Source organism: Cetorhinus maximus, chromosome 2 (genome assembly GCF_964194155.1).
Source record: "Cetorhinus maximus chromosome 2, sCetMax3.hap1.1, whole genome shotgun sequence".
NCBI classification, from domain to species: domain Eukaryota; kingdom Metazoa; phylum Chordata; class Chondrichthyes; order Lamniformes; family Cetorhinidae; genus Cetorhinus; species Cetorhinus maximus.
Genome location: NC_135880.1, coordinates 178,039,366 through 178,058,379, shown reverse-complemented (window position 1 = coordinate 178,058,379; position 19,014 = coordinate 178,039,366). Strand labels below are relative to the sequence as shown.

General features: G+C 44.2%; 1 protein-coding gene across 2 annotated transcripts in view; it reads right to left on the bottom strand.

Annotated features, from left to right (window-relative positions):
- LOC144667940 (coronin-2A-like) overlaps positions 1–19,014 on the bottom strand; it is a 164,832-nt gene that overhangs the window by 125,192 nt on the left and 20,626 nt on the right. The gene's annotated exons all lie outside the window — the stretch shown is intronic.

The following is a 19,014-nucleotide window of genomic DNA, read 5'->3' as shown; positions in this document are numbered from 1 at the left end:
TGAACTCATGACCTTGATCCGTTAAGCTGAGAGGAAAGGACTCATAGAATCTTAGAGCATCGGTAGTCATTCAGCCCGTTATGCCTGAGGAGGCTCTTAGAAAGGTCCACTGAGTCCCACACATTGCAACAGTGACTATATTTCAAAAGTATTTCATTGGCTCTATTGCCATCTCTATTCAGGACATCCACCTGTCCCTTAGGAACTGCTGGCCAATCGGACAGCCAGTGGCTCAGCCAGGAGCGGTGGCCGCTGCTAGGACTGCATCTGGAAGAAGAGGACGCAATGGTCGCCCTCCAACCAGTAAGTGCGGTTTGAAGTCAGGCAGGCCCTGGAGAGAGAGAGAGGGAGGGAGAGTGGGGTGGGGTTTGATAAGGACAAGTAATGCTGTTGTTGTGGGAGCAGCCATTGCCATGGGGCAGGGGGTGTGGGGGGCCTTCCCGAACAGGAGGCCTCCCTCCCCATCCCCCCCCCTCCCCCCCCCCCCCACTCTAGGAGCCCATCGGGGGGTGGGGGTTGGGCGGCTGGGGTTACCTGGTGGTCTCCCCACACAACAGAGGACCACCCCCCACCACAACTCCCATCACTGTTAGAATATGAGTGGCAGCGGAAGGAGGCCTTTAGTTGGCCATTTAAGTGGCTTAATTGGCCTCTGGGCAGGTGAACCGTACTCCGCCTTTCCCACCGCTCACAGGATGGCAAGATGGCAGGAGTACAACTCCACCTTCTGCCTTCCCTCACCATTTTACAGGTTTCCCACCTCCCAGCGTGTCCCCAAAGGGCTGGTAAAATTCAAACCATGTTAAGCAGCTCATTGATGGGCCTTTTTTAAAAATCACAGACCTCCGACTAGCTCCTAGCAGAACAGGCTCAAGGGGCTGAATGGTCTACCATTATCCCAATGCCCCTAAAGTCAGCGGCTTTTAATTTTAGACTTAAAAACACAAATTTATAAAGGGAAAAAAAGGAACAAGAATAAAATACTAACTTAATGAAACCATCACTGAAGGGATCTTCAGTGTCAAAATACAAAGGTTTCTTCTCAGGGGTCGCAATCTAATTAGAGTCAAAAAGGTTATGAGCTTTTTACAAGAATTAGAGGATAAAGGAACACCATCTGCAAACGTCTTTTCTCCAGAGTGTACGGCAGGCTGGTGTGTGCGTATGTCCCAGACAGAATAACATCATCCAAAACACAGACAACCAGAGTGCATGTCAGAAGTCACAGGTCATTGCACTTCATATGTAAAAAAAAAAATCACACAAAAAAAAAACTAACCAGGTTCTCTAACATTTGTCAACCCAAAATGTCCACCATTGATCACACTGATTTTACACTTGAACCTCATGTCAGCAAAGAGGTTGTTGCCATTAAAGCATCGACCAGTGCAAACGCCATTACTGCACTTCTGCCATTTCTTCCCTCTCTTCCCCCCACCATCCCAACAATTTGAATAAAGTATGGAAAAGGACTGCTGTTACTTAAATGACGACAGCCAAGAAAGACTATGTTAGCGTATTGGGGTCCTGAGTTTGCTGGGGTGGGGCATCTCGTGATGAGCTGTTAATTAGACTTGCTCCCGCGCCCTTCAGCGGAAAGCATTTAGCCCACAGGATGGCTGGGAGTGTAAGCTGGTAACAGTGCGGCTAGGGCAACAGTGCATCTGAGGCCTCGGTGAATGACGGGATACGCAGTCTCTCTCTGTAACCAATGTGATTGAAGGATTGAGAAAGAAACAGTAGAACTGAGGAGAAAGCAATCCTGTGAATTAGAGTCAAATTCAGCACAGGAAGAGAGAGAGAGAGAAGGGCGTGGCAACGTGGATTTCTTCAATGATATCAACAGGGAGATGGTGATGCAATGGCACTGTCACTGGGACAGTAATCCAGTGACCCAGGGAACATGGGTTCAAATCCCACCATGGCAGCTGGTAGAATTTAAATTCAATTAATTAGTGAAAAATCTGGAATTGAAAGCTAGTCTCAGTAATGGCGACCATGAAACTATCAATTATCGTAAAAACTCATCTCATTCACTAATGCCCTTTAGGGAAGGAAATCTGCCACCCTTACCCAGTCTAGCCTACATCTGACACCAGGTGCACAACAACGTGGTTGACTCTTAACTGCAAGCCACTCAATTCAGAGCAATTAAAGGGATGGGCAACAAATGCTGGCATTGCCAGCTACACCCACATCCCAAAGAATAACGAGGATCAAGGAGCCACGAGAACAAGTTTATCTCCCTTTGTTTGACATTTTAACTTTTCCATCAATAATTCACAACCTGAAGGAATGAGAATCCACACTTGCAATTGTTCACTTTCTAGGCAAGCAAGGTTGATTAGCAGTAATTAACAACTATCGTGTAATTACACTCTGAATTACTAGATTTAAGTCTAATAATTAAGAGTGTAAAGTTAACTTTCTGCAGTGGATTTAATGCCTGATTTCCAACTTCAGGAAACTCACGAGGAGGTTGAGGATGAAATGCTATTTGCGCGAAGCTCACGGTGAAATGGTGTAAATCATCCAGCAACTTGTGGCAATTCACAACTCACGGGGGAAAACTCCCCCCTCACTGCAAGTTGGTGGATGATTTGCACATCAATAATGTGAAGCATCATTCTGATTTGTCTCAGCAAGTCCTGGTCCATTATGTCACCCTCTTCCTAGGCCAATAGCTCTCAAACTTTTTCACCAGCAGGACCATCGTCTGCCAGTCCAACAGCAACCCCCACCCCCACCCCCGCCCCCGCCACTTTCATTTGTCACTGGGAAAAAAAAACTCATCAGAATTCATGGGAGGAATGGTGCAGCTTAAGATTAAGTGATGTCTGCTTCCAAGCTGGAGAGCTACAGCCTCACGTCAGGCTCCACGTTCAGCCAGTTCCTCGGCTTTGTTGAAAATCCGACCTCGCAGTTGTATGTTGCTAGGAATGGCAGCAGGTGGCTTCAGAGCCGTGTCCACCGGTCCAGGGAACTGGGACTGTACATGGCAGTCAAAAGTCCGTCAAACTGTTCTCACCGACTCGGTGACTTGCATTTTGGACCAACCCAGGGACCACATGGGGGACCCTCGTGCCCACCACACCTTGGGAACCACCGATCCAGGACATCTGCAGCACATTTACAATGATAATATCAAGGCAGTGCAAAAGACTCATGCACACTGACTGATTCCAAAGCCATTGCAAGAACAGCAGCTGCTGTGATCCAGCTGTGCAGTGACATTATTGTGATTTGCATCTTGTCACTGAATTCAAACACACCTTGTAATCCAAAGGAAATCATGTCTCCTGAGCTCCTTCACATGAGTAACCGACATGCTACAAATACTGTGTACTCACTTCATGCTGTCTGCAAACATTAGCTCACTATAAAACTCAGACCATAATCTTTACATCGCAACTTTAATCCGGTAAAACATCCAACGGTATTTCACAGGTCAAACCAAATTTGACACCAAGTGTCATAAAGAGCTATTAGGGAGGTGATCAAAAGCTTGGTGAAAGAGGTTGGTCTAAAAGTTAGGTAGAGGCATTTTGAGAGGGCCCAGGCAACTAAAAGCAACTGTGCAGCGATTAAATTGGGGATGGTGAAAGGCCAGAATTGGAGGGTTGTTAGGTTGGGGTGGTTGCAGGGATAGGGAGGGCACAGGGGCAGTATGGGCATTTTAAAATGGAGGCACTGGTGGGCGAGAAGCCAACACAAGGCAACAAACACTAGGGGTGATGAGCGTACGCGGGTTGGTGGAAACTAGGATATGGGCAGCAGAGTTTTGGAATGGATTAAGGTATACAGAGTGTGGAAAGTGAAAGGCAGTGATGGAATAGTCAAGTCTAAAAGTAACAAAGGCATGGATGAGATATGCATAGATGCAGCCCGGGGAGGGTAGCACTGGGTACATCTGGGAACATAAGAAATGATACATCAACTTGTGGAGAAAACTAGCCCGATTGTGTACATTCAACATAACCTGGTTGCCACGAGTGTACTAATATTACTCTATTGGTGTCATTCATGTTGGGCTGGCTATGGAACAGCCTAGCCTCCCACTGTGAAACTCCCATTAACCCCACATGCAACAATGTGAAGCAGAGGTCAACACACTTGTCCACCTTTGAGACTTGCCCATATGCTCTGGGGCTGCATTTAACTATACCATGGATCATTTATGTCTTACCAGTTTCCATCAAATACTCCACATTTCCCAGTTCCTCATACTGCTGCTTTTTTTATTCATATGGCTGGGGAAGCAGTTGGAGTGCGACATTGAGGTTAATAATCCATTCAACGGCTTCAGCTGATGCAGTGTGATTGGTTGTGATGCCACCATGAATGGATCTCTTGGGGTAGGAGTTCAGTAAGTAGCCGATGGTCTGGCTTGGATGGCCGCAGTCACAATTTGAGCTGTTCCTCTTGTTCCACTTGTGGAGAAAGTGGCCACATCTGCCCTGGCCCATCCTCAAGCGGCTGAGAGTTTTCCAGGTTTTCCGTGGAAATTTGAAACCTGGGACTTCACCGATCGGGTCAACTACCAGGTTGCGGTTGGTGATGTTTGCAGTCAACCGGGAGTTGAGCCATCGAGAGGTGGGGCTGTTAGCAGTTTGTATGGATGTGGAGTGTCTCCCAGTAGGGATTACGGGATTTCAGACAAGTGCTTGGGGTTTTTTTTAAAAAGGTCCTGTGACAATGGCAGTTCTTCGTTAGCTGTCAGCCAGTGGTGTTCTTTGAAGAGGATGTTTTCCCTATGGACATCAGGAGATTCAATGGCACAGGAAGCCACAAGAGAGGTGTTGGTCTCAAAGTCCAGGAAATAATTCTCGTGACTTTCAAGGGAATGGATGTCCACTGTTTTGCACGGCGGTTCCTGAGCCAGCTTGTGCAGCGGTACTCTGCTGTTGGGTAATCCAGGGCAAAGGAAGCAGTACGTAATGTCTTGGTTCTGCTGCCCCAGGTTTACCCATCAGTTTCCATATGAGATTCACTTCTGTCCTGACCTTGGATCCAGTGTTCTGGGCATGTTGCCGTAGGTCAATGCACAGTCAGGAATGATGCCAAGAGAAGGGGACAGCAAACTTCACCTGGTCCTCCTGCTGAAGTAAGTTTTCCAACCTGAAAACCTGCAAACTAATACAGTCAAGAACCAAGTCCCAGCCACTGGGCTCCCAGTCCAAGCAGTAACAACCCACCATGCTGTGATACAGTCCAACACAGCATCTAAACAAACAGTTCAACAACAACGGTGGACTTTAGTCCAGCATCATGAGCCACACACTAGGTTACGATACATGAACAACACTACTATTCCTCTTCCAAATAATGTATTCAGCAATTCAAAAAGAGAGAAAGAACTTGCATTTATATAGTGTCTTCCATGATCTCAGGATGTCCCAAAGCACTTTGCAGCCAATCAAGTCCTTCTGCTGTTTAATCACTGTTGTAATGTAAAATAGCACCATAACTCTGGAATCTGTAGTGTTCAGAGATTCCCATGTGCCCTTCGGTCCATCATGGCTGTGCTAGGTCTCTGAACGAGCTATCCAATTAATCCCACTGTCAGGAAAATATAATAATTTTCATAATGTTATTACAATTTATTATAAGGTAGGAATAGTGTGCGTGCGCGTATGCATGTGTGTGTGATTTAATTGAATTAAAGACAGTTAGTCTGAAGGCTTTGATGCATCAGAAATTAAGCTAGGTTTGAAATGTTAAAATAGATAAACATGGCTGAAGTTTTAGAATGTGAGGTGGAAAGAGAAAATTTGTATTTTTAGATAAAGAGTAATTTGAATTCCAAAAGAGGTGGTGAAATGTTACACTTAGCCAGAAAAAACCAAACAGTGTGTTTATCTTTCCCAAAGCTTGCTGATAAAATTGGTGCTACGAAAGATTTTTATTATCAGAAAAGTAGAGTTGAAAAGATATATTGGGACAATGGGATTTACATTAAAAAGGGAGAAACCTGTATAAAGGAGATGAGGTTATGTGTAAGAGGAAGGCATTCTAAAATCTAACAAGTATGAATAAAAGCCTCCAGCCTCTAAGCCTCAAGCTGCTGTCTACAAGAACTGAAGTGAAGAAAACTCACTTTGAATTCAACTGCTCAGGGTATCGTGTTACTTTACCTGGGTCTTTTAAAATCTGTGTGTTTTACTGTTGCCTTAACTGAAGTGTAACTGGGAGTTAGTTTAACTCGGGGAGCTAGGAGTTATCATAGTAGTAATTTATAAACCTATGTATGTGCTTAAAAATCATTTTTTTCATTAATAAAGGTTTAATTTAGTTTTGTAAGAAACCTATAAGACTTGGTGGTCTTATTACTACTGAATTCAAGACACACACCTTGAAATAAATACAAATTGTAAAATAGTTGTGGCAGTTGTTTCAAGTTTCCCTCTTGGATTTGAACAGCTCAGCATTTATCATCTGCTGTGCCATAACACCCACTCTTGCCTGCTCTTTCCCCATAGCTGTGAAAATTTGTCCTTTTTCCAATTATTTATCTAATTCTCTTCTGAAAGTCATCCTTTTAGATCATAGCTCCCTGTATTAAAATCAAAATTCTCCTCATCTCCACCTCTGGTTTCTTTTACCAATTTTCTCAAATCTGTGTCCTCAGGTTACTGACCTTCCTGCCAGTGGAAACAGCTTCCCCTTATTTACTCTGTTGCAACCCTTCATGATTTTGAACACCATTACTAATCTGAGGAAATGGCTCAAAGAAAGTAACTAATGACAAAACTCTGAAGGTCCAAATCCAGGAGGGGCTTCAGAAATAATCCACTCGAGACAAGATAGGACTCAACTGGATAATTCAAAACATTGTACTTAACGACCTCCACTAGCCCTGAAACCCACTTTCAACCAACACCATGTGCCATACAATTAAGGGGGCATTTTAGGGTTGCCAATTGTGATTAAATGTATATCCTGGAGGTTTCATCACATGACTTGCCCCCACGCTCCACCCATTAATCGGCCAACACATCCATCCTTGTGACATACTGCCTTCCAACGCCAATTGGAAATCAAAAAGACTCATTACCCAATTGGATGGTGCTTGACTGTCAGCCAACCAGCTATCCCCTCCACCCACGTTTTCAATATTTTTTTATATCTGGCAAAGAGAAAAGTTCAAAGAAAATGACCCAAAAAACCCCAATATTCTTCAATGTCCCGATGATTTTTCTCCAGGATTGCACATAGCAGTGTCCTGGAGATCGATCTTCCAATTCCTGGAAACTCCAGGCCAACCCTGGGGTGAATCACCTGGGGCACAGGTAGGAATCTCATCTGGCCTCAGCACCCCTGCCCTAAATGCCTGTTACAACAGCAACAAAAACTTTCAGTTATATAGCACCTTTAAGGTAGTAAAACATTCCAAGGTGCTTCACAGGGGTAATTATCAAACAAAATTTTGCCACCAAGCCAAATAAGGAGATAATGGGAGAGTCGCTCGTAAGCTTGGTCAAAAAGAGATAGGTTTTAAGGAACGTCTTAAAAGGGGGAAAGAGAGGTAAAGACTCAGAGAGGTTTACGGAGGGATTTCCAGAGCTTAGGGTCCAGGCAACTGAAGGCACGGCCGACAATGGCAGAGCTATTAAAATGGGGGATGCTCAAGAGACCAAAAGCATCTATCCTGGAGCACTGTAGGGGGTTACAGAGACAGAGAGGGAGGCGGCCATGAAATGTTTTGAAAATAAGGACGAGAATTTTAAAAATTAAAAGCATGGCCGGACTGGGAGCCAATGTCGGTCAGTACGCACGGGGTAATGGGGAACAGGATTTGGTGCAAATCAGTACACGGGTTTTGTTTGCTGTACCTTGTGTCTGCACATCAGATGAGGGATGCGAGTATTGCCACAGTTGAATAGTGTGCTCATAACCATGAAGGATCACACCTAAATAATGGCTACTTGGGCAAGAGTGCAAGTGAGGATGGACCTATACCAAAGCATTAAGTCAGTAAGGGATATGGGGATAGTGTGGGAAAAAGGCAATGAAGTGGATGATAAACCATGATCTTGCTGAATGGCGGAGAAGGCTCGATGGGCTGACTGATCTACTCCTGCTCCTATGTTCCAATGATCAGAAAAGCGAGGAAGCGAAGGGAAGAAATGGTATAGAATTTTACAGCACAGAAACAGGCCATTCAACCCAACTAGTCTGTGCTGGCTTTTATACTCCACATGAGCCTCCTCCCGCCCTTACTTCATCTCACCCTATCAACATGTCCTTCTATTTCTTTCTCCCCCATGAGTTTATCCAGCTTCCCCTTGAAATATATCCCTGCTATCCACCTCAATCATTCCAAGTAGTTCCACATAGCAAGGAAATTAGGCAGAACATAAGAGTCAAGATTTAATTAAATAAATCTTTCTACTGTTAGATGTGATTCCGTGATTGGGCAGCACTTGCTGCCCAATCCTGAGTGTGCTAATAGCTACATTAACAATTTAAGATAATCAGTTGAACTCATGAAGTGGCTCATTTACACTTGCTAGAAGTAATATATATTCATATGCAGGTACTCTCTGCAAAAGCTCCAGCCTTACACCTTTTCTTGAAATACCCAGGAGATTAAGGAGCCTAGAGTTCCCTGTTGCTTTCTCCATGGCAACACCTCGGCCAACAGAGTCAACTTGCCAAACAATCAGCACCCATTTCTCCTGTAGTATACATTGTGGTGATCGTTTGAAATTTGACATTCTTGCATTTGTCCTGATAAGTGAGAGATGAAAAGCTTCTACAACAGGTCTCTCTTTTCAGCAATAAATCTTCTTTCCTTCAGTCTGTCAATACGGAGCAGTTAGTTGCCGAGAACCAACTGATTGACAATACCCTGATGGTTAAGTGCAAGGCAATCGCCAGATTAAGTGCACTTCTCAAAAATTGCAAGTGAAAACCCCTGAGATTGGTGTTACTTCAAAAGCGGCGCTCAACTACACAACTGATAGAACCTGACTGTTTAAATCTCAACTACACCAGACCCTTGCTATGCCTCTTCAATCTTCCCATGTTGTCTGTTTAAGCTCCCCATCATCAATAGATGGGTCTGGGGAACAAGGGCTATTTTGCCTTTAATGAGCTTTTGCTGCAAAATTGCAACAGTGAAGGAAAATTGCTTCCAAATTTTAAAACTTCTTTATGCCACACACAACAGAATATTACAAACTCTTCAAAAACCCGTTCAATGCCGGTCAACAGGCATTTGTAAATCTTTACAAGTTGCACTCCGGAGAAAATCATGTATTGACCTGTTAACTTGATCCCTCCCCAGGGTAGGTACGTAAATGAATCTATCGACACCTCGTCACCTATTTGTCTGTGTACAAGTCCACTTTGCAAAGAGAAAGCAGAGACAACCTGCAGATACTGTCCAATCTGGAGTTTGGTCCACCTATTGGCAGAGCAAACGAGCCTAGCTCCATCCCCACCCCAACGCCTGACCCCAGCACAACAGCAGGGGACTGATAAACCAAGGAGGGCGAAACCCATGGTCATCAGAATTTACTCTGTGGATCGTGAACATGTTTAAAACAGAAATGCATAGGACAGACCTGGAAAAACTGTCTGAACAATTATATAGGTAAATAAAGAGGGTTAAAAGTTCACCAAAAACAAAGACATAAAAACTTCATAATTCTCCTCTCTGTGTAGGTTAACTAAGAGCTTTAAAAAAAATTCCAAGATTTATTAGACAGTGACATATACATTGCAGATTAAGGATTTCACCATACAGTCAACAAATGATGTCTCCCTTGAATCCTGTTGCTCCTTGCACAGTGCAGATCATGACACAGTATGCATTAGAATTCATTATCCACAGCTCCATCTGCACCACACTCACACAGTAGTGAGGCATCAAGGATTCACATGCAAACAGGAACAGCAAGACAACTAGGGGAAGCGATGGCGTAGTGGTATTATGGTCCTCAATGATGGAGAAGCCCAGCACAGCAGTGCAACAGATAAGGCCGAAGCATTCGCAACAATCTTCAGCCAGAAATGCCAAGTGGATGATCCATCTCGGCCTCCTCCGGAGGTCCGCAGCATCACAGATAAAGGTCTTCAGCCAATTCGATTCACTCCACGTGATGTCAAGAAACAGCTGAAGGCACTGGATACTGCAAAGGCTATGGGCCCTGATAACATACTGGCTATAGTACTGAAGACTTGTGCTCCAGAACTTGCCACGCCCCTAGCCAAGCTGTTCCAGTATAGCCACTACACTGGCATCTACCTAGCTACATGGAAAATTTCCCAGGCATATCCCATACACAAAAAGCAGGACAAATCTAACCCGGCCAATTACCTTTCCATCAGTCTACTCTCGATCATCAGTAAAGTAACGGAAGGGGTCATCAACAGTGCTATCAAGCAGCACTTGCTTAGCAATAACCTGCTCACTGATGCCTAGTTTGGGTTCTGCCAGGGCCACTCAGCTTCTGACCTCATTACAGCCTTGGTTCAAACATGGACAAAAGAATTGAGCCCCCAAGGTGGGGCGAGAGTGGAGAGTGACTGCCCTTGATGTCAAGGCAGCATTTGACCAAGTGTGGCATCAAGGAGCCCTAGCAAAACTGGAGTCAATGGGAATCAGGGAGAAAACTCTCCGCTGGTTGGAGTTATACCTAGCACAAAGAAAGATGGTTGTGGTTGTTGGAGGTCAGTCCTCTCAGCTCCAGGATATCGCTGCAGGAATTCCTCAGGGTAGTGTCCTAGACCCAACCATCTTCAGCTGCTTCATCAATGACCTTCCTTCCATTATAAAGTTAGAAGTGGGGATGTTCGTTGATGATTGCACAATGTTCAGCACCATTCATGACTCCTCAGATACTGAAGCAGTCCATGTCCAAATGCAGCAAGACCTGGACAATATCTAGGCTTGGGTTGATAAGTGGCAAGTAACATTCACGCCACACAAGTGTCAGGCAATGATCATCTCCCACAAGAGAGAATCCAACCATCGCCCCTTGATATTCAATGGCATTACCTTCACTGAATCCCCCACTATCAACATCCTGGGGGTTACCATTGAGCAGAAACTGAATTGGACTAACTATAAAAATACTGTGGCTACAAGAGCTGGTCAGAGGCTAGGAATCATGCGACGAGTAACTCACCTCCTGACTCCCCAAAGCCTGTCCACCATTTACAAGGCAGAAGTCAGGAGTGCGATGGAATACTCTCCATTTGCCTGGATGAGTGCAGCTCCTACAACACTCAAGAAGCTGGATGCCATCCAGAACAAAGCAGCCTGCTTGAATGGCACCACATCCACAAACATCCACTCCCTCCACCACCAACGCACAGTAGCAGCAGTGTGTACCATCTACAAGATGCACTGCAGGAATTCACCAAGGCTCCTTAGACAGCATGTTCCAAACCCAAGACCACTACCACCTAGAAGGACAAGGGCACCAGATAGATGGGAATACCACCACCTGGAAGTTCCCCTCAAAGTCACTCACCATCCTGACTTGGAAATATATCGCCGTTCCTTCACTGTCACTGGGTCAAAATCCTAGAACTCCCTCCCTAACAGCACTGTGGATGTACCTGCACTACATGGACTGCAGCGGTTCAAGAAGGCAGCTCACCAAAACTTCCTCAAGGACAACTAGTGATGGGCAATAAGTGCTGCTCACATCCCATGAATGAATTTTTTTTAAAATTGGAGCCCCAGTCAGCTCCAAGTCAATTGCTTGAAGCAATAAAAGGATTGAAAACACCCTTGAATGGACTGGAAAGCATCAAGGGCTGATCCCAGGGGCAATAATGCCTCAGAATTCCATTGTGCAACTCACACCTCCTCCTCTCACTGGGAAGAAAAGGTAGCCCTGGGTTTGCTTTGTGTGAGTTTGCCGAATAACGTTGCCCTGCCCAGCCCTCCCCCCAAAAATAGAACTCTTCAATGCTGAATTAAACACAAAATCTTAATTATTACATAACTGAAGGCAAAGTGCAACACTCAAGTGGTTAACATCAGTTACACAATAGTTAATTACTCATTTTTAATTCAGCATCTGACTAGTTGCTGTAGGATTAAAAATTATATCGAGCATTTTTTTCCCCTATTAAACAAAAGGATGCAGACAGAAAGGGACTATTCGGCCCATCGCGTCTGTGCTGGCTCTTTGAAAGAGCCATCCAATCAGTCCCACTCCACATGCTCTCTCCCCGTGGTCCTGTAAATCCTTCCTTCTCAAGTATTTGTCCAATTCACTCTTGAAGGTTAATGTTGAACCTGCTTCCACTGCCCTTTCAGGCAGCACATTTCAATTTAAAATAGAACTTATTTGCATAAAAGACTGATTAAAAAACAGGTTTTAAAATAGAGCAGTGCTAACTTATTAGATCAATAGATAATTGGTATATTAAAAAAAATCATTCTGGCGGCATGTACTGAATTGTGATGACAATATAAGTAAAACAAGTAATCATAATTCATATCAGTTATAGACGATTAAAATTAAAATGTATAAAATAATAAAAGGATTGCACAATTATGAACATTTCAGTATACAATTATAATACGTCGCAAAATGCAGGTCTCCTTAATTTACAGGATAAAAATGAAAGATCTACTGCACTCTGCATTTTGTATTAAAGTCCAATCACATGTCATCAGGTTGAGTTCATTAAATTCTCAATCATATACATACTATTTGAGAGTTTAAAATAGGGTATTGGGCTGTCGCGTAGTCTACTCATTCTATATCTTATTTGAGGAATGGGGCCTTTTCTCCTTAATGCCATCACACGTTTATTTTCATGTGGTTGCGGCAAGAGAGAGTGGCAATGGAAGGTGGGATGCAAGAGTTTTCTAGCAAAGTCCAGACAGAGCTTTCACTGCCTTTCAGTAAGGGAACACACAGTCAGTTGTTTCATCATGTTGGAGTAGCTTTGGTATGCATTTTTAACATCGACATTAATTTTCCTTCTAATATAGGAGTGCTTGTGACTTTGTGATGCCATATTGGCTGTCCAGACTTTGCAATGACCTCCGCCGGGAAGCACGGTTTACTCTCTCCTTGCTAACGTGATAAAGACCAGGGGTCCCAGTTTTCTAGCACTGAGTGACATTGGTTTACTCTACTGAATCAGGTACACGTTCCAGAGATGAAACATGGAGGTAGAGCTCCCTGCCGAAACATTCTTACGATGAACCATCATGCACAGCCAGTGCTCAGCTTAGTGCTGAATTCAGGAGGTGACAAAGGGAGACTGGGAGGGGTGCTGGAAAGAGTTAACGATATCAAACACCACCAATCTGACCACCGTAGCAATTTGAAAATAAGTGCATGATGCATCCAAGATTGCTGGCAATAACTCTAATCTATAGATAGTCATAGGAAGATCAAGGAATGAAATAATCACATACCAGTCTTAATTTTATAAACAGTCAACATATCTGGCAAGGGGTCTTAAACATAAGAATCCTGAAGAGCCTCCTCTGGAATATTACTTTAAACAAGGAAGACAGACACAAAGGTGGAAAGGAAGATGGCACACAGAGTTTTGGAGCAATGTTTTTGGGTTGTTGCCAGGTTTTAGTCCCCTGCACCGTAACCTCACCCGACTCTCCACTTCCCAATGTGAGCCACTCTAAGATGGAAAGAGCCATAAGGCAGGCACCTCTCTATTAAGGAAAGGAAAATTCAGATGGCGTCAAACAATGGCAAGAGCAGTTGGGTGGGTGGGGGGGTGGGTGGGGGGGGGGGGTGGTGGTGCTAATTGGATAGTTCTTTCAAAGAGCCAGCACAGGCATAAAGAGTCGAATGGCCTCCTTCTGTGTTCTATGATTTCAACTGCCCAAAGTTTGTAGAGAGGTCTGGATAAATACCACCCACCCACTTTCTCAATAGTGGAGGCACCAGGTGTCGTACATTTTAAATGCCTCAGAGCAATGCAGAGATGGTACACCAAGTTGTGTGCGTGCAGGAACTTCATTTACAAGAGGTTTATTCTTGGTGCTTTAAAATGACTGATCCCTACTTGTAGCTCATAGCTACCAGCAGCTAGCTACAGTTTGTTTAGTTTTCTACACTTAACTAATCAAACATGCACAGCGAACATCAATATTAAACAGACACACACAATCAACACAGAACAATTGAACACTACACCAGGCAGGATGTACAAACACTGGTATGAATATTGAGAGTACATGTCCTTCACTGGAAGGTGGTCACCCAAAGGGAAAATAACATAGTAAAAATGGAATGAAAGTAAAGAAAGACTTGCATTTCTATAACACCTGTTGTAACCTCAGGATGCCCCAAAACATCTTACAGTCAATGACCTACTTTTGAAGTGTAGTCACTGTTGTAATGTAGGAAACACAGCAGCCAAATTGCACACAGCAAGCTCCCACAAGCAGTAATGTGACAATGACCAGATAATCTGTTCTAGTAATATTGATTGAGGGATAAATGTTAGACTGGACCTCAGGAGAACTCCCCTGCTCTTCTTCAAGTAGTGGCCGTGGGATCTTTTTACATCCAGAGAGGGCAGATAGTGCCTAGGATTTAATATCTGATCTGAAAGACAGCAGCTCTAACAGTGCAGCACTCCCTCAGTACTGTACTGGTGCATCAGCCTAGATTGGGTGCTCATGAACCCATGGCTCCCCACTAAGCCATTTGATGAACACAGGCTCATTTAACAAACCCTTCACACACAGGCAGAACTCAGTACTATGGTGCAGTACTTGCACATGGGAGAAGGAGGTCTTGCAGCACAGTGGGTAGCGCCCCTATCTCTGGACCGGAAGCTCCGGGTTGAAGTCCCACTTCAGGACTTGATGGCCATGGGAGGTGCGTTCATAATGTGGACAAACAGGTGGACTATCAGCCTGATGGCAGGCGGTAAGAGTGGGAGAGTTTTCTGGTCAGCCATACTGCAGAAGGCAATGGCAAACCACTGCAGTACTTTGCCAAGCAAAGAGGCCAAACCAATGGAAGTCCATGGTTGCCAACACCCTCTAAGGGCATGATACCTGGAGGAGGAGGAGTACATACACATGGAATATAAAGAGAGATGTTTGCACTTAATATTTGATTCATTTGATATTACTTAAAAAACTACATTACTTTGCAAAGTGTTGTGTTTCCTGGTTCCCTGGCTACACTGCATGAATATGATGGAAATAGCTTCAGTAGTATCTTCCAAAAGGGAATTGAAATAAATACTTAGAGAAAAAGAAAATTTCAGGGATACGGGGAAAGAGTAGGAAGAAATGGGAATAACTGGATTGCTCTTCAAAAGTGCCAGCATGGACTGAATGGGCCAAATAGCCTCCTCCTACAATTCTAACACTTCCCTGGAAACAGAATGGCCACAGTGGATGCACATTGCTTCACTGTCAAGCCCCGCCTGTTAGCAACCATAAAGCAGCAAGTACATAGTTACAAACTGCACAGAAAAGCTTTTGTCTACAGCCTGACTCCTTGTTTTGTTTGTTGCACAATCGCTTGAGAGAACAGCCCAAACTGATGAATTACTGTGGGTGTTGGTGTCTCCACATGTGATTGGCGGGAGCTGGGAAGGGGGGGGGGGATGGGGGGAGTTTTTTTTAATATATATTCATTCATGGGATGTGGGCGTCACTGGCTAGGCCAGCATTTATTGCCCATCCCTAATTGCCCTTGAGAAGGTGATGGTGAGCTGCCATCTTGAACCACTGCAGTTCGTGTGGTGTAGGTACACCCACAGTGCTGTTAGGGAGGGAGTACCAGGATTTTGACTCAGCGATGGTGAAGAAACGGTGATACATTTCCAAATCAGGATTGCCCAATCATCTCTATTTTAGGTTAATATGGCATCACTATATGTTATCAGAAGACAGGAACCAAAAACAAGGTGGAAATACACCCAGCAAAGCAATGTTGTCATGGTAATAATCAATGTGTGAAGAGCCAATCAGTAGCTTCATGCCATAATGACTGGTGTAGGATAGAGTTCCATTACTGCAGGCAATAAACATTGATTGGCTGAGTTTTAACTGTTTTAGTCAGTTGGCAACTAATGGGGAAAAAAGAGGCAAAGAAATTCTCCATTTGGGTTCAAAGGGAACAGAAAGAACTTGCATTTCTATAGCACCTTTCACCATCTCAGGATGTCCATTTAAGCATTTTTGAAGTGTAGTCACTTCATTATGTAGGAATGGGGGCCACCAATTTGTGCACAGCAAGCTCCAACAAATGACAATGTAATAAAGACCAGATAATCTGTTTGATGTTGGAACGCGGCAACAAGAGTAGACCACCTAGCCCAGTTGAGCTAGTTCTGAGGAATAAATATTGTCCAGGACTAAAGGGGGAACACCTCTGCTCCTCTTTAAAATGGTGGCCTTGGGATTTTTGAAGTCCACCTGAGGGGGCAGATGGGGCTTCAGTTTAACATCCCGTCCAATTGACAGTGCAGCACTCCCTCAGTATTGCACTGGGGGCATCAACATATGTTATGTACTCAAGTCCCTGGAATGGGGTTTTAACCCACAATCTTCTGACCCAGAGGTGAGAGTACGACCCACTGAATCACAGCTGGTACCTATCAGGAAGATTGAACAAGCTGGGGCTTGTTTCTGTAGAGAAAAAAAAATAGGTTTAGCTGGTAGAGGGTATTAAAGTTATGAAGGGGTTCAATTGGGTAGACGTAGAGAAGATCTTGTGCACATGTGGCAGAGACCAGAACTAGGAGTCACAAGGTAGTCACCAATAAATCCAGTAGCTTCAGGAGAAACTTCTTTACCAGGGAGTTGTTGAGATGAATAACAGATGCATTTAAGAAGCTGGATAACCACATGAAGGAGAAAAGAATAGATCGATATGTTGATAGAGTGAGCTGAACAAGAGCGGGAGAAGGCTCGTGCACAGCACGAACACTAGTATGAGCCAGTTGGGCTAAGTGGCCTGTTTCGGTGCTGTAAATTCTATAGTGCCACCAATTTCAAAGCTCATGTGCACATCAAGTGAGGGTGAGATAGGGCCCGATCTGTTTCCTTCCTTTTCGTCTTACCCCACCTAGTTGAATTGTCCACCCCTCATTATCCTGGTTAACAGAGTAACAATGCCTACTGGAATTACTGGAGGGCAGTCAATACCCCTGGAGCTGTGCCCTAATTGGTACAAACATCACTGGGACAAAAGCAAAGGGTTAAATTTTAATAGAGAGCCCCAGGACTGGCCGGTAGTTAAGACGTGTGTGTTATTTTACACTGCAGAATGAGAACTGATACTTAGGTACATGATGTCACTTGAAGTCCATGACCATAAAAATGAAAAAAAAATGCTTTTTCTACCTACACCTTTAATAATTTCCCTGCACAGCAAGATAATTTTCAGTCTGCAAATTGCCTCTGGCTGCCACATTCCAGAATGTGGTGTAATATTCTTCCAATATTACCCACACAGGCGAGAGCACATTGCAGCTTCCGTTGTGTGAATGACGGGCTGAGGTAATTCACTTGTGCCCACCACACCTGGAAACTCCCACAGCCTCTTCATGCTCATGGAGCAAAAACAGTATCACCTCTTCACCAGTGTACTGCACTCCCTAGAAATTAAGCAAGAGCAGGAGAGTTTCCTGGTCAGCCATACGGCAGAAGGCAACGGCAAAGCACTGCAGTACTTGGCCAAGTATAATCATAGACCAATCCAATTGGAAGTCCATGGTCGCCAACACCCACTTAGGGCACAATACCTGAAGGAGGTATTTACCCACAAAGTCACAAAGCAGCCAACTTCTGACAGCTTCCCCTTCTACAAAGTATTGAACTGATTCAAAAAAACTAATTATATTTGAATTCATGAATGAAATAAAGTATTTTTTTATTCATTCGTGGGATGTGTGTCACTGGCTGGGCCAGCATTTATGTCCAATTCCTGATTGCCCTTGAGAAGGTGGTAGTGAGCTGTCTCCTTGAACTGCTGCAGTCCCTGTGGTGTAGGTACACCCACAGTGCTGTTAGGGAGGGAGTTCCAGGATTTTGACCCAGTGACAGTGAAGGAACGGCGACATATTTCCAAGTCAGGATGGTGAGTGGCTCGAAGGGGAACTTCCAGGTGGTGGCATTCTGATGTGTCTGCTGCTTTTGTCCTTCTAAGTGGTAGAGGTCGTGGGCTTGGAAGGTGCTGTCGAAGGAGCCTAGGTGAGTCGCTGCAGTGCACCTCATAGATAGTACACACTGCTACCGCTGTGCTTCAGTGATGGAGGGAGTGTATGTTTAAAATGGAAGCTTAAGGGCAAGACCGTGCCTGACTTAGGAACTTGCCTCATAGTTAGTGTGCCCCGCAGGATGTTCCATCCATGTTATAAAGCCTCTCCCAGGTCAAAGTATTACTCATTCAGCTGTCACAAACTAATTTGATATCAAAACACAGTCTGGGCAAATAATTATTTGACAGAATTTTTTTAAATAATTTAATTCAAATACTTATTTTCTCAATTTTAATAAACCCTTATATACTGAGCTATGTTTATACAAGTTAATTAAACTTCTTGTACAAATGTATGATTGCTTTTTAACTAAAGAAAACTTCCTCATCACACTTATCTCGCCATGGCTGATTTGAATTTTATGGGATTTCTAAAATAAACAGCCTTTGTGGTGTAGTTGCAGCCTCTGCTGCTAAAAGTTGAACTCCCATAAATCAGTTGCTCATGCCCTAACTCGTGTAAAGTTCCAGTCACCCATCACCCCTGTGTTGGCTCACGGTTAGGCAACTCCCTCCATGGCATTCGCCATCCCCATCCGTAATCTCCTTCCAGCTTCTGAGATCTCTATGCTCTTCCAAGTCTGGCTTCTTGCCCATCCCCAATTTTAATCACTGCACCATTGGCAGCCATGCCTTCAGCAGCCTAAGCTTCAAGCTTTGGATTTCCCTTCCTAAACCTCACTCTCCTCATGACACTCCTTACATGGCTTGGTGTCAAACAGTTTGACAATTGCTACGATGAAGTACCTTGGGATGTTTTACTATGTCAAAGGTGTTATAT